The sequence below is a fragment of the Sipha flava genome, unplaced genomic scaffold (assembly GCF_003268045.1).
Source record: "Sipha flava isolate LNK unplaced genomic scaffold, YSA_version1 35a_pilon_pilon, whole genome shotgun sequence".
Taxonomy (NCBI): Eukaryota; Metazoa; Arthropoda; class Insecta; order Hemiptera; family Aphididae; genus Sipha; species Sipha flava.
In genome coordinates this window covers 381,704-394,253 of record NW_020273058.1, presented here as the reverse complement: position 1 = coordinate 394,253, position 12,550 = coordinate 381,704, and positions in this window count along the sequence as shown.

Genomic DNA, 12,550 nt, shown 5'->3' with positions numbered 1-12,550 from the left:
AATATTTATATTGTTGTTTTTGATTACAATTACTCGTTTACGAAACGTTCCTCCTGATGATCTATTTATCCGTCCGAAATGGTTTTTATAATGTTCGAAATGAATACTGTTGTGGGCGGGAATGAAGATTATTATTGGATAGTGTGTGTATCATAGTATTTACAGAGACTTCGTGATGAATTACGAATAAATATTTAACGTATAGTCATTTACGGAAGTACCTTCGACGGTTTATTAACATTACCAGGGTAGAAGTAAAATTTAATATTACGAGCAATATCGATAATTCAATATCGGTGTTCATCAATCGCACCAATTTTGGGACATTACCTGTTTCATATACATAAATTGCGTTGGAAAATATTTAAACAGTAACTAACTGAAAAGACATGTAGGTAAGTTATTTACAAGAAAATTTATAACTCTGGTAAATAATCATTTCTTTATCACGTTCACATACATCTATTTCCATTATACATTAAGCACTAGCCCCGACGGCTATAAGTGCAACGCGAGGAATTTTACTGACCAATACTACGAATTTATTTTACAAACATATAATATTTGTCGAAATTTTGCACCATTTTCAAATAATAAAATATTTTTATGATAAAAATAATGGTTTTCGAACGTACCTATGAACACGACAACGTAACCCCAGTTATTACCAAACGTACAATACAGCTAATCTGTAAGTTTTTGGGCAATTTTTGCGATTTTTGTCGCAATTGATACATTCCCTTCGATACGACATCGATATTGTACCAACAAGGCTCCTACGGGTAAAGCGGTTAGCCTTGATTGGACTTGAATGCACTTACGTGCTTTTAAATTTAATTCACATATTCAAATGAAACTTGTATGGAAGGACGGATGACCATTAACAAATACCAGTTGAGAATTGCAAGTTACGGACGTGTATGATTGACAAATCGTGCCGTAGACGGTATATATGTGTGTGTGAATAATTACGACAACAATAGCTGGCTGCAAAGCAATTCAATACAAAATAAATTATGCACAATAATATAAGGAATCAACGGTACGCGTCACAGGGTGCATATTTCGGACGGCTTGAGGTCCGTTCGGTTTTATTTGTGTGCCCGTGCTTATGGCACGTGCGACAAATACCAAGACTGGCAGATGAGCTCATGGGCAAACGGAAGTTGCTCCTGAGCAGGGACAATTAGCAGTACTTTCAGGCGACGGTCACTGGAAAACGATCCAACGCAGACGACGATTATTGACGGATTGCTTCAGGGAATTGTGGATGTCGGGATTACAACCCACGCGTGCGAAATGGTCAACCACGTGGTGAACTCGAAACATGTGCGCTACCGTGACGGATGTGGGAACGAGAGTATAAGGCGGAGAAGCGATCGACGTTGCACTATCCCGATCGCGGAAGCCGGGTTAGATTAGGTCACAGTCAGGGGCGGAATGGCCAGGGTGGTAAAAGGGCGATCGCCTCCTGGGCCTTCGATAGTGTTATATTAACTACCAGTATAAAAAATTTAATATTAAATTAAAATGGTAAAACACCAATCAATTATTATTAGAATATCCGAATTTGGATGAATTGAGCACAGTTAACTTAAAATATTTATTAATTAAAATGTAATAATAATAGGTCCAGTTGACACCCCCGCCCGGACCCCACGATACCCAGTTTGCCCCAGGTCACGATCCTCAACAGCAAGAGTGCCACCGGCACCGGACGAGATGGGCGCCGCTGGCGCACGGTCGGACCAGTTCGCATGCGCACCAGCGACAGATGGAAAGGGTGCCACGATGTTTTTCGAAGCTCAACGACAAAAGCAAATGGCGTGAACGTTGAAGAATATTTGAAATTCTCGACGACAAATTTTCGACATCGATAACGTTTTATTATTATACGATACGTCGGGATATCGAAATTAATATTTGTAGGTCATAGATAATAGATGTGATAAATTGTATTGCGCTACGTGTAAAAAATGTCACCGTGACGAAGATCCACTTAAACGGTGGAAAACAATTCAAATGTACGCCCTGTAGTATCAGTTTTGGTGAAAAATTACTTGTCAGTAGTTGCTACTACTGGATTCCATGTGAACCTCTGTTTAGTTAGGCTGATAAAAAAAACTCCAAAGAAAAGCGGACTATTTCCAGATCGAGTTTACAACCTATTCTTTTTGAACGCGGGTGTTTCATTTAATGTTGAGCGCTAAGGTGATTCTTCTGTCACCTACATTATTATTATATGAGTTGTTTTGAATTAAGCTAAAAGTAAATCCCCTCTAAATCCATGTATTCCCTCAACTTGAGAAAAAATTGGAGTTACTTGTTATGGCTTAGTTAAGAAATAATTAAAAAAAAATAATCTTTAATGTGGTTTAACAAGTTTTCACAAAATCATGAAATCGATTAATAATAGGTGAAGAGGAAGATTTAATACACTTATGCCGACATCGTTGAGCCATATAATTAATCTATTTGTAATTAAAAGAAAAAAAAATCCACAGAACGAAGTGGGATTGGTGATAATTTTTTAATGTCTATAGATGGCTATGAGTGAAAAAACGTTGGCGAACACTGATACAAAAGAATAAGATGTGAACGCGTGCCTAGTTACCGAGGCAACGACGACGACAGTTATAAAAATCAAAACGAGCACACGAATACGTCAACGTCACACAATGAACGACTCGCCTTTGACTGTTACTGAGTCACAGGCATGCGCAGACATTTTTCACAGCGAATTCCATTATTTTCAGTAGAGCACCGATTTCTATACGAAAAAAATCTCTCCCGGTTTTCTAATGATAAGATTAACGAAATCGGTGTTTTTTGTTTTTTTCAACACAAACATACTTTACTCATATCGTGTTACATGCAAATATTATGACGATATCAACGACACGTGCACGTATACATACATGTGAACGCATGTAAATACAGTTCAAACTTATAACTATAGGGCTGGGATTTCGATGCACTTTGCATTTTTTTCTGATACTTTCTGTAAGATACTCGTTTTGTTACAAATATGTTTTAGGTATTTTTAAATTAGAATAATACATTTTACTTCACATTTTTTTTTTTTTGCATTTTTTGACAATCGATTTTAAGGACATTTTTCTTATTTATTTGGACATTTTAGGGATATTTAAGTAATTTTTGGTGTTTTTAAATTATAGATTATTGATTTTTTTCTACCGACGGATTTAGTGTTGTTGTGTAAGGTATGCAATGTAAAAGTTGCTGTTGAAAAACGTTTTTCCATACAACAACATGTATCAAGAGAAAAACATATAAATAGAGTACAACGAAGAGAACAAATTGAAGAACAAGAAAAAATATGTATATCTACAAAAACTTATTGGGGAACAACAGGAGGCACGCTCTCGTGATTTAGTGTAACAACAAAGAATAATTTTTTATTTATTAATATATGAAGTAAAATAAAATATGTATGCACATGTAATGTATTTTTTTTCAATTTTAAAAAGTCATTTTAAATATGTTTTAAAGGCATTTTTTGAGTTTTTTAAGTCATTTTTACATTTTTTTAAGGTCATTTTTTACGATTTTTAAGGACATTAAAGTCACAACCTTACTTATAACCTTACGTTCCTTGTTCGTGTCAACCTTTTTGCGATTATTTAACTGTACCGAAGTTGTTCTGTCACGTCGGTCGGAAGGATATCGATTGTTAAGTCTACGTTTAAAACCGCGGACTTGACGAGCCCATAGACGATGTCATCATAACGAACCCGTGGTGACCCCTCGCGCAGTTGCAGATTCAAGGGAAAAGCACAGGGGCACGTGTCCCCTGTCAATTTTCTATCGACAATTTTTTTTATATCACTACGAGTATCGTTTAAATGAAAAACACAATAAATAAGAAAATACTACCTACTAATATAATAATAATTTAAATTTAAACTGGATGGATGTTTCCTAAAAAACATAAACGAAGACTTAAATTCGACCTATAAGGCTATAAAGTATGAGAACCTATAAAGATATTTTTTTATTTATTAATGACTACATATATGAATAATAACTTGCCTATAGGTATAAATTATTATTTTGGTATGTAATGTTATGTAATCAACGTTATATTTAAATATACTACCAATTTCATTTAAAAATAAGAGTACCTATGTACTGTTAATTATGATTAAAGAATCATTATACAATTTATATGTGCCCCCCCCCATCAAAATATCCAATATTCGTCCCCGCGGACACGAGTTAGCCCGTACTACGTTTCGCGGTGTTCCTGTGACCTCTCGGATCCGGCATGAGCCTATCGATTTAAAATTCACCACGTTTTAATCCACCGCGCGCAAGATAGTCATCGAATAATCAAATTAGGGTCTCGTGCCACTAATCGCTTTACGGCAGTGTTGCGTAAGGCTCGCGCGCGATTTCGGACGAAAATAAAAGTTTTTAACACGCCCCGTGGACCGTGACAACGGTGAACTCTTAAAGATCCTTAAGGATCCGATCGGACCACCACAGTTACTTACCGTCGTTATTCGGTACAATCCGTTGCGATCTCCGAAGACAATATCACGGTCTCAAAATGGCCTTTTTTCGTGTACACCTATGCACCCCCGCCTTCCGTCCGATTTCGAAAACACTTTTCAACTGTCGATTAACTAGTATGCGACGCGCAGGTGTAAATAATAAAGGGTCGTCCGTCCCGTCCGTGTAAAAAGTACGGTGTTACCAAATATTTTTTAATTCCAATTGGTAGATTTTCAAAAAAACTACCCCGCCGTCTCCGCCGGGTTCGAAATCGATCGACGACGTTTTTCAGGTGCTATCGGAAACAATACGACATCAATTGCAGAACAACAATAGATCGTTAAATTTTTTTGGAATCTTAAATTTATATGATCTCGTACGTTGATTTTTTCAATTTCACGCGGATGTTCGTTTGGAATTTCGTTTTAATCGTTTTCGTTGCTTTCGAACTCACGAAAATAATATCATATTAACCTAACCTAACCGAAACGGGTAGAACAAAAAAAGTTCTATCACTTTTATCGCGTTTGATTTTTTTATTTTTATTTATACAATCGATTTTCTCGCTATTTATACACGACAAGATATATGACTAACGCCGAGTAGGCTTAAGTTCTTTTTCAAATGTCTACGATGAATATGAAATGTAATAAATAATGGCAATAATAATAATAACTAAGTACGGATGTTTCGTACGTATGTATTAATTTTTTATAATCAATTTATGGCCATATAAGGTTGAGATTCTTATTGTCTTAAAAACCAAGTATCTGAATTAATATCAATTAATTAGTATCAATCACTGAAGTGATGTTATTTAAAAACTGTATGGCCAATCATCGGTCCCAAAATTATGAAATGAACACTCATCATATACTTCCAAACCCCAAATGGATATTCAAACAGTCGTATGTTATTTATACAGCAGCCGGAGAATATGTCCAAATACAAAACTGTCCGTGTACCAAAATAACCAAAGTAAATATAATTATTTATAGCGAGTAATATTCATAATACAAGAGTAAAAAAAAAAGTTTGTTAAATTCATTCGTTAAAATAATAATTACAACTAATTTATTATTTAATAATTATTTCAATTCTACTGCATTTTTACTACATTACACGCGTAACTATTTTAACCCCTGATTGTGGAAATAAAAATATAATGCATGGGTTTTATGCAAAAAAAAAAAAAAAACTCATAAAACTCTATAAATTGATTTGAAAAACAGAGAGATAAAAAAAATTAATCAAATGGAATATTAATCATAATTTTTTTTTTTTTTTGTAATTCATTATCATTATAATTTGTTTTCATTTATAATAATTTATTCTGTTAGTCTCGCTTTAATAACAACATAAACCATGTTCCATCATCATGCTTATCAGCTTTATTCCTTATTAATAGTAAACGAAAATCAACTTTTGGACTTGGTCAGTGGAAAATTCCGTACTCGGGAACATTTTTTTACTGGTACATTTTACTACAACGGAATTTTTACGCGAACCTAGGTCAACCGATGGGGTATTATTTCGAGAATCAGACCTTTATATAGAACAGGGGAGGGCAACTGGCGCGCTATGGCGATCCGCGAGCATTTTTTATCTGGCCCGTGCTACACTCGTATTTTCAAATTACATTATACAATTTTAAAATTTATCGCCTACTCTTACTCTATCTTATCGATGTAAAAATTGTTATCTGGTATTAAACATAGTTAAATGTCTAAATGTCATACGTATGTATACGTATAACTTTCAAACATATTTGTTTGTACGGAACTATTTAACTAAATCAGTTTATTCATATCATTCGTGTCGTGTGTATTGAATTTGATATTACGGTGTATATAAAAGCTAATTAAAATTCATATTTTGAATGACCTTTTATTTTCATATATTTTAACCCGCTGGATTTAAATTTTCTAAAAATTGGACCTTTAGTAACTTTGAGTTGCCCGTCCCTGATTTAGACCATATTTTAGCAATGTCTCGGTGATCGTCTCTTGGGGGCGCCAGTTTACGCGTACAACGTGGCAACGCGACACGGCATTTATTCGACAAGTGTAACGGACGACGTAAAGCGGACCGTTTTTAACCTATTCTCCGCGGACGTGAGCGATGACGTGACGCCGATGATCTTTCATGGCGTGGGAAAGTCGTGGACAGGTAAGTGAAAATGTAATCAATTGACCTGTGTTGACGCGAACGCGCGCATTACGTTTTGATCGATTCGTCTCGCGATGTGAATTAATGTCCTCTGGGTCTCGGGGAGGAATCGTGTAGCGCGTTGGGTGCCTCGGGACGCCATAATAATAATTGTCATGGCTACGGACCAGCACACTGCCAAGGACGTGAACGGAATTTAATTTTTTTCCAAATCGGTGGTGGGAAAGGGTTAAAAAAAAAATGCATTCCCTACGCCCGGAATTGGAATATTTTATGCTAATGAATGAACTACGTTTTAATACGATTGTTATACGTTCAGGACGGCAAAAAAGAGAAACCCTTTTATTTCCAATTACATTTCGAATCAATAGTATTTGCATTTAAATTATAAAATATTGCTAAGTGGGCACGAAATAAGTACGGATGAGCCATATAGTGTCGAGCTCTAAACATTTCGATAGAGAAAAATGTAAAACTCGGAAATCATAGAGGCACGGCCGCGTTATAGACAACTTCCTAGATAAGCGGTTCTCGTTAGGATTTTAGAAAGGGTCGGATTATTGATTTTGAAAATTACTCGCGGTCTGTGTACCGCTTAAACGATATAGTCGATTGAAAAACAGTTTATTACAATTGTAGTTTTATGCACGTGAATTTATTCGGATGTAATTTGGAACACCACTGTTTCTTTTACAATCTTGCTTATATGTCTCATATGGGGTTGAACAAATTTAAAATATTCATAAATATCGTATAATTTTACTGTATATATTGATTTAGAAACCACGTGAAACTTTTAAATAACTAATCGTTTTTTTAATTTATTTGTTAGTAATACATTAGTAGGTCATATCATTTATTTTTTGTTCCTGATATTTTCGGGGGGGGGGGGGGTAGACCCCTCCCTGCATTTGCCCCTGGGCAGCACGAATTTTATGTGCATCCACTTATGAGCGTTCCGACTTAAAGTCTTCAACGCTTCAGCGATTGAACACGTTTCACTATAGCGCCTCCGCGATCGTTCCGGCTTTTACCGTGCGATGAACAATAACCTGTACCGCATTTCTACGTGGAGCTCGTTAACAACGCGATACATAATCAATCGTGGTATCAGTGTTGTCAATTTTGTGTTCGCAATAGCCATAATAGCACGCCGCAGTCGGGAGCATAAGTCCGACACGATCGATATATTATTATGTGTTTTTGTATTTTGTTATTTTTTTAGTTTATTTTTTATCGATAAGTTAACAATGTAAAACAGTAATCAGAGGGGTAATCGATCGAAAGGTTTTTAGCACAACGCCTAATGACATCCAATATGGTTGCGTTATGTATAGGAATGTTGAAGACGCGGTAATTGATTCCTTTGCGGTAAAATACTAAGACCGCTTAATTTAGATTATGAATTACTGTGGTGTTTGCGTTTCGAGTTGTGAGAGCGATTAAAAATGAATATTCAGTCATCAAAATGAATTAGTATTAAAATATACGAACATATATATATATATGCTATCTAAAAGAACTTAAAGCGTAATTATAATTATTGCGGATAACCGTGTTATCGTTGCCCTACTGTGTTAATAACTTTTTCATAATGCATATTAAAAAGTTTTAATGATTCATTTTCGTTATCTGATCGGTATTTTTATTCTATTAATTAAAAAACTAACAGATTATTGTACGCTAGTGCCATTTAGTTTTATTAAACTTTCCATTGTATGTACTGCTATGTTTTCAGAACTTGTTTTCCGTATTTAATTTCATCGTATTCATTAGTTTCATTAAAAAGCGAAGAAAAAAAAACGAAACAACTACAAAACAATGAAACGCAATGCGAGAAGGATCAAAACTGTGTCGATCCGGTACGGTGTAGTTTAGTACTGACAAAATTGGTTGTATTAAAATCGTATGCGACAACAATGTATGTGTTCCGTGATATTTGTTTATAAACTGTTTTAATCCACATTTTGTGAAACACAAAACAAACTAATGTGACCGCGACAAGTTAGTTATCTCGTGTTTTTACGGGGAAAAACAACAGTAATAATAATATATGTTTGGCGAGTTTTAGTATACCGATGAGAACCGGCCGTAGGATGAACTCACGAACACACGACGGACCGCAAACAACAGTTGCTCTGCATAGTCCAGTCTTGTCGTATGGCGAAGGATCGATTCGGTCCGACTCCATATCTTTATGAAAGATTTCGGTCCTGGTTTTAATTATAATCATTATTTATTGAATTGACAACACGTATATTATCGTGAAAATCAATATTTTGCCCCTACGCCGTTTTTTTTTTATGTTCTTTGTAGAAGTACATCTCGGAGCTGTTCATGGCTGTTCACCTATAAATAATTGTTTTCGAAAATATTTTCCAGAACAACGGTTACAATTATTTGTTCATCAGTTGAGGTGCGGGGGTGACGTGGAAAGGCTCGTTACGGTTGCCAGGCCATGCCGTCCGATAGAATTCGTATTTATATACGATTGTAGTATGTACCTTTTTATGTATCTCAAATTATTAGTTTCGTACCGTTTACCAATTATATGGTATAATTAAAAACTTTCACAATTCGACATATTTTCGAATCGTCATCCGCTCTATCAAATTATATTTTCGGTCCGGTGCGACGGAAAAACGAAATCGGAACAGGTCCGACAGTTCGAAGACCGGATCGGCGGTCCGGTCCACTTTGAACAATTATTTTAAATTTTCAGTCCGCTCCGGTCCCTAGAACTACGGACCGTATACTGTTGCAAACCGTGATCGGGATCCACAACAAGACCTTCTGTATGCTATGGATCAGGCGCACCTGCGAGACGCACAATATGTTTTTATGGAATCGTCTCTTGCGTACGGTTGTATACAATCGCACACGTACAAATGCGATGGTCGCGGGCGAGGCGGCTGTGGAAAGGGTTCGCGAAAAAACGTCGATCGTACCGCGGGCCCACTTTCGCGCACAGTCATTGCGTGTAACCGTACGCACCACGTGTACAGTAACGTTACGACAATGCGATTGTAATATTGTTACGATGACAGTTACGTTGTTCAAGGTACATCGGCCTATTACGCGGTAATACCCTGTAGCGTCTTGACGACGGTGCACGTCCGCCGGACCGGTAAGACCGATTTCGCTGGAAGGGTGCCGGAACTCTTCCGGCTCAAGGGTTAGGCGACATAGGCCCACGCCTAGGGCGGCATTTAACATTTTTAAATTATGGATAATTTTAAAAAAATATTACATTTAATAGTACCTACTGATATTAAATTATGTGAAGTAAAAAATAAGACTCAAAAAACCGTTTTATTGAATTGAAATTAGTAGTTAGGTTTACTTGTCTACAAATGTATTGATCTAAAAAATTGTTAACTTTACAGAAATAAATATAATGAACTCAGAATTAAGTCTATCTTAGTATTGTTTATGCAAGGATAATATTTGAATTAGTATTTACATGTAAGGGGTGGCAACACTTAAGTTTGTCTAGGTATAAGTAAACGTTTGAACCGGGTCTATTTAGGAGTACTTTAACCGACCATTCTTGTCGCATCCGCGTGCGCGACGTGCTCGAATGTGACCGCGTAACCGATATTGTAACATTGCCGAACCCTTTATTGAAGACGTTAGACCGATATACTTCGAAAGTTTAGGACGAGACCGTTTCATGTTGAGCCGAAGATTGAACCGTACGAAAGCTTTGTTACAAAATTAAAGTCTTGACAATGTTTTCGGATAATAAGTTATTATCCCCCTCTACCGGATACGCCGTTTGGATTGACATTTAGACATTTTTATGCACTACGCTTTAGGCAGTAAAATACGTCTTATTAGATTACTCTTGCACATCCTTCATAAATCATTGTACTACACACTACTCTACGCGTTAGATAGTAAAATAGATATTATTATACTGCTTTTTACACTCTTTTCATGAACCAATATAATACACAACGTATAGGCGTCACTAAAGGGTATAAAGGTCATCTTTGTTACCCCAGAAACTTTTGTGGGGTAGAAAGGGTATCTTTTTGCTTCCCCAAAGCAAATTATATATTTTAAAAACATATTCGGAGTTCATAATTCAAGTGTGTACGAACATAGACTATCTATTATTGTGATTGTATCAAAAATAATTATATTTTGTGAGAAGTCCATTCGGACAATAAGACGGTGTATACACTATACGTCATACCAAGATTTATGAAGAAGAGTTAGGCAGTTAAATACACCAGTTATCATGTTAAACCTTTAAAAATGTATTTTGTAACTTTCTAAAAATAAACATTATTACCCCAAAATTTGGACTTTAGTGACGCCCGGTGCCATGGTCATAGTATAAATAGTGTAGATAGTGCGCATAAACCTTGAACTATAAAAAATTGGAAACTTATGTAAAAACCACCCGCATCATAAATCTCCACACACACACGCGCGCGCGCGCGCGCGAACGGATAGTAATAGACAGCGCCTTAAGTAACATCGTTCAGCAAGGACTTTTAAGACTTTTAAGAAAAGACAATCAGTAGGAAGTAAAAGCAATCAACCGGGCTAAATGAAGAAACCGACGATATGGCAATCCAGCAGCATGTATAGGGGATCCGGACCAGCATCGGTGTATCCAGCCATTCGGTGAAGAAATGCTACTTGTTACTGCTATTAACGTAATACTAGAGACTCGTACTGTTTAAATTTCTAACTGCCTTAATATTTTCACCAGCATCTCTTGCTCTGTATTGAATAAAATCATTGATTTTTAAACGTTGATGCATTGTCGAGTCATGTCACGATATTGAGGCCTTTTCAAATATTTTTGCGAGACTAAATGTATAGGATTTTGACGTCTTTGTTGAACCTCTGTTTAACGAAACGATTTTATACTATGCATCAGCTGTTTCGATACACGGAATACCCAAAACTCGTAGGTCGAACAGTTTAACTAGCACTGGACATTAAAATTGTCAAATATTACTTGTAACCGTACAACGTTTTTATTATTATTATTATTTGTGCACGGTTCGTAGGGTTGAGAAGAGGTTTAAAAGTGGAAAAAAAAAATTAACGAGCAATATTATTTCCGTTCGACGAACTATTATTCGAAAAGAACTTTTTCACGTTCATTGAACGGAGATAGGTACGACGACGGTGTCCGTAGTACACGGTTGTCGAGTCGCTCGGTGACATTTCGAACGGAAGTTTGCGCGTACGAGCGGAAACGAAGACGGGCGCAGAGACGAGAACAAAAGATCGGAAACGTGGATAAGATAGGGGGAAAAAATTAACGAACGGGGTCCGGGTGCGGGATGGGAACGGGAAAACGTTTCGTCCGGCCGATAACGTAGTTACGCGGACGGCTGACGCGACGGAAGAGCACCGAACGAGTCGTGCGTGCGCGGGTGCGTATCGGACGGGCCTATTAACCGCGGCGAACGAACGACAAGTCGTTAGGGGGACCGGCGGCAGGAGGGTGATGCCGGAGGAACGGGAGCGCCGTATCGAGGTCAGGAGTGACGTCAGTGCGGGCACCGTTGACGTCATGGACGTGACGTGTTCGCAGCCGATGTCGGCGTCCGCACGCGTAGCTTCGCGGCGGCAGCGGGTGCCGGGCGGGCGCGTAGTCGAGGAGGTCCCCCCCCCCCCCACTCCGGGGGTGTTTTCGACCGCCCGCCCGTCGCCGGCGCATCGACCCGGGGTTTCGACCCGCGCGGCTGCCGCGTACTGCGATACGTCCGCGTGTGCCCTACATGTGTAACGTGTACACAACAGTGCCGCGCAGGACGAACGCGCGCCCCGCATCCTCCAACCGTCCCTCTCGAGCGCTCGGTCGGTGGACGAACGGTTCCGTACCGTCGCGTAC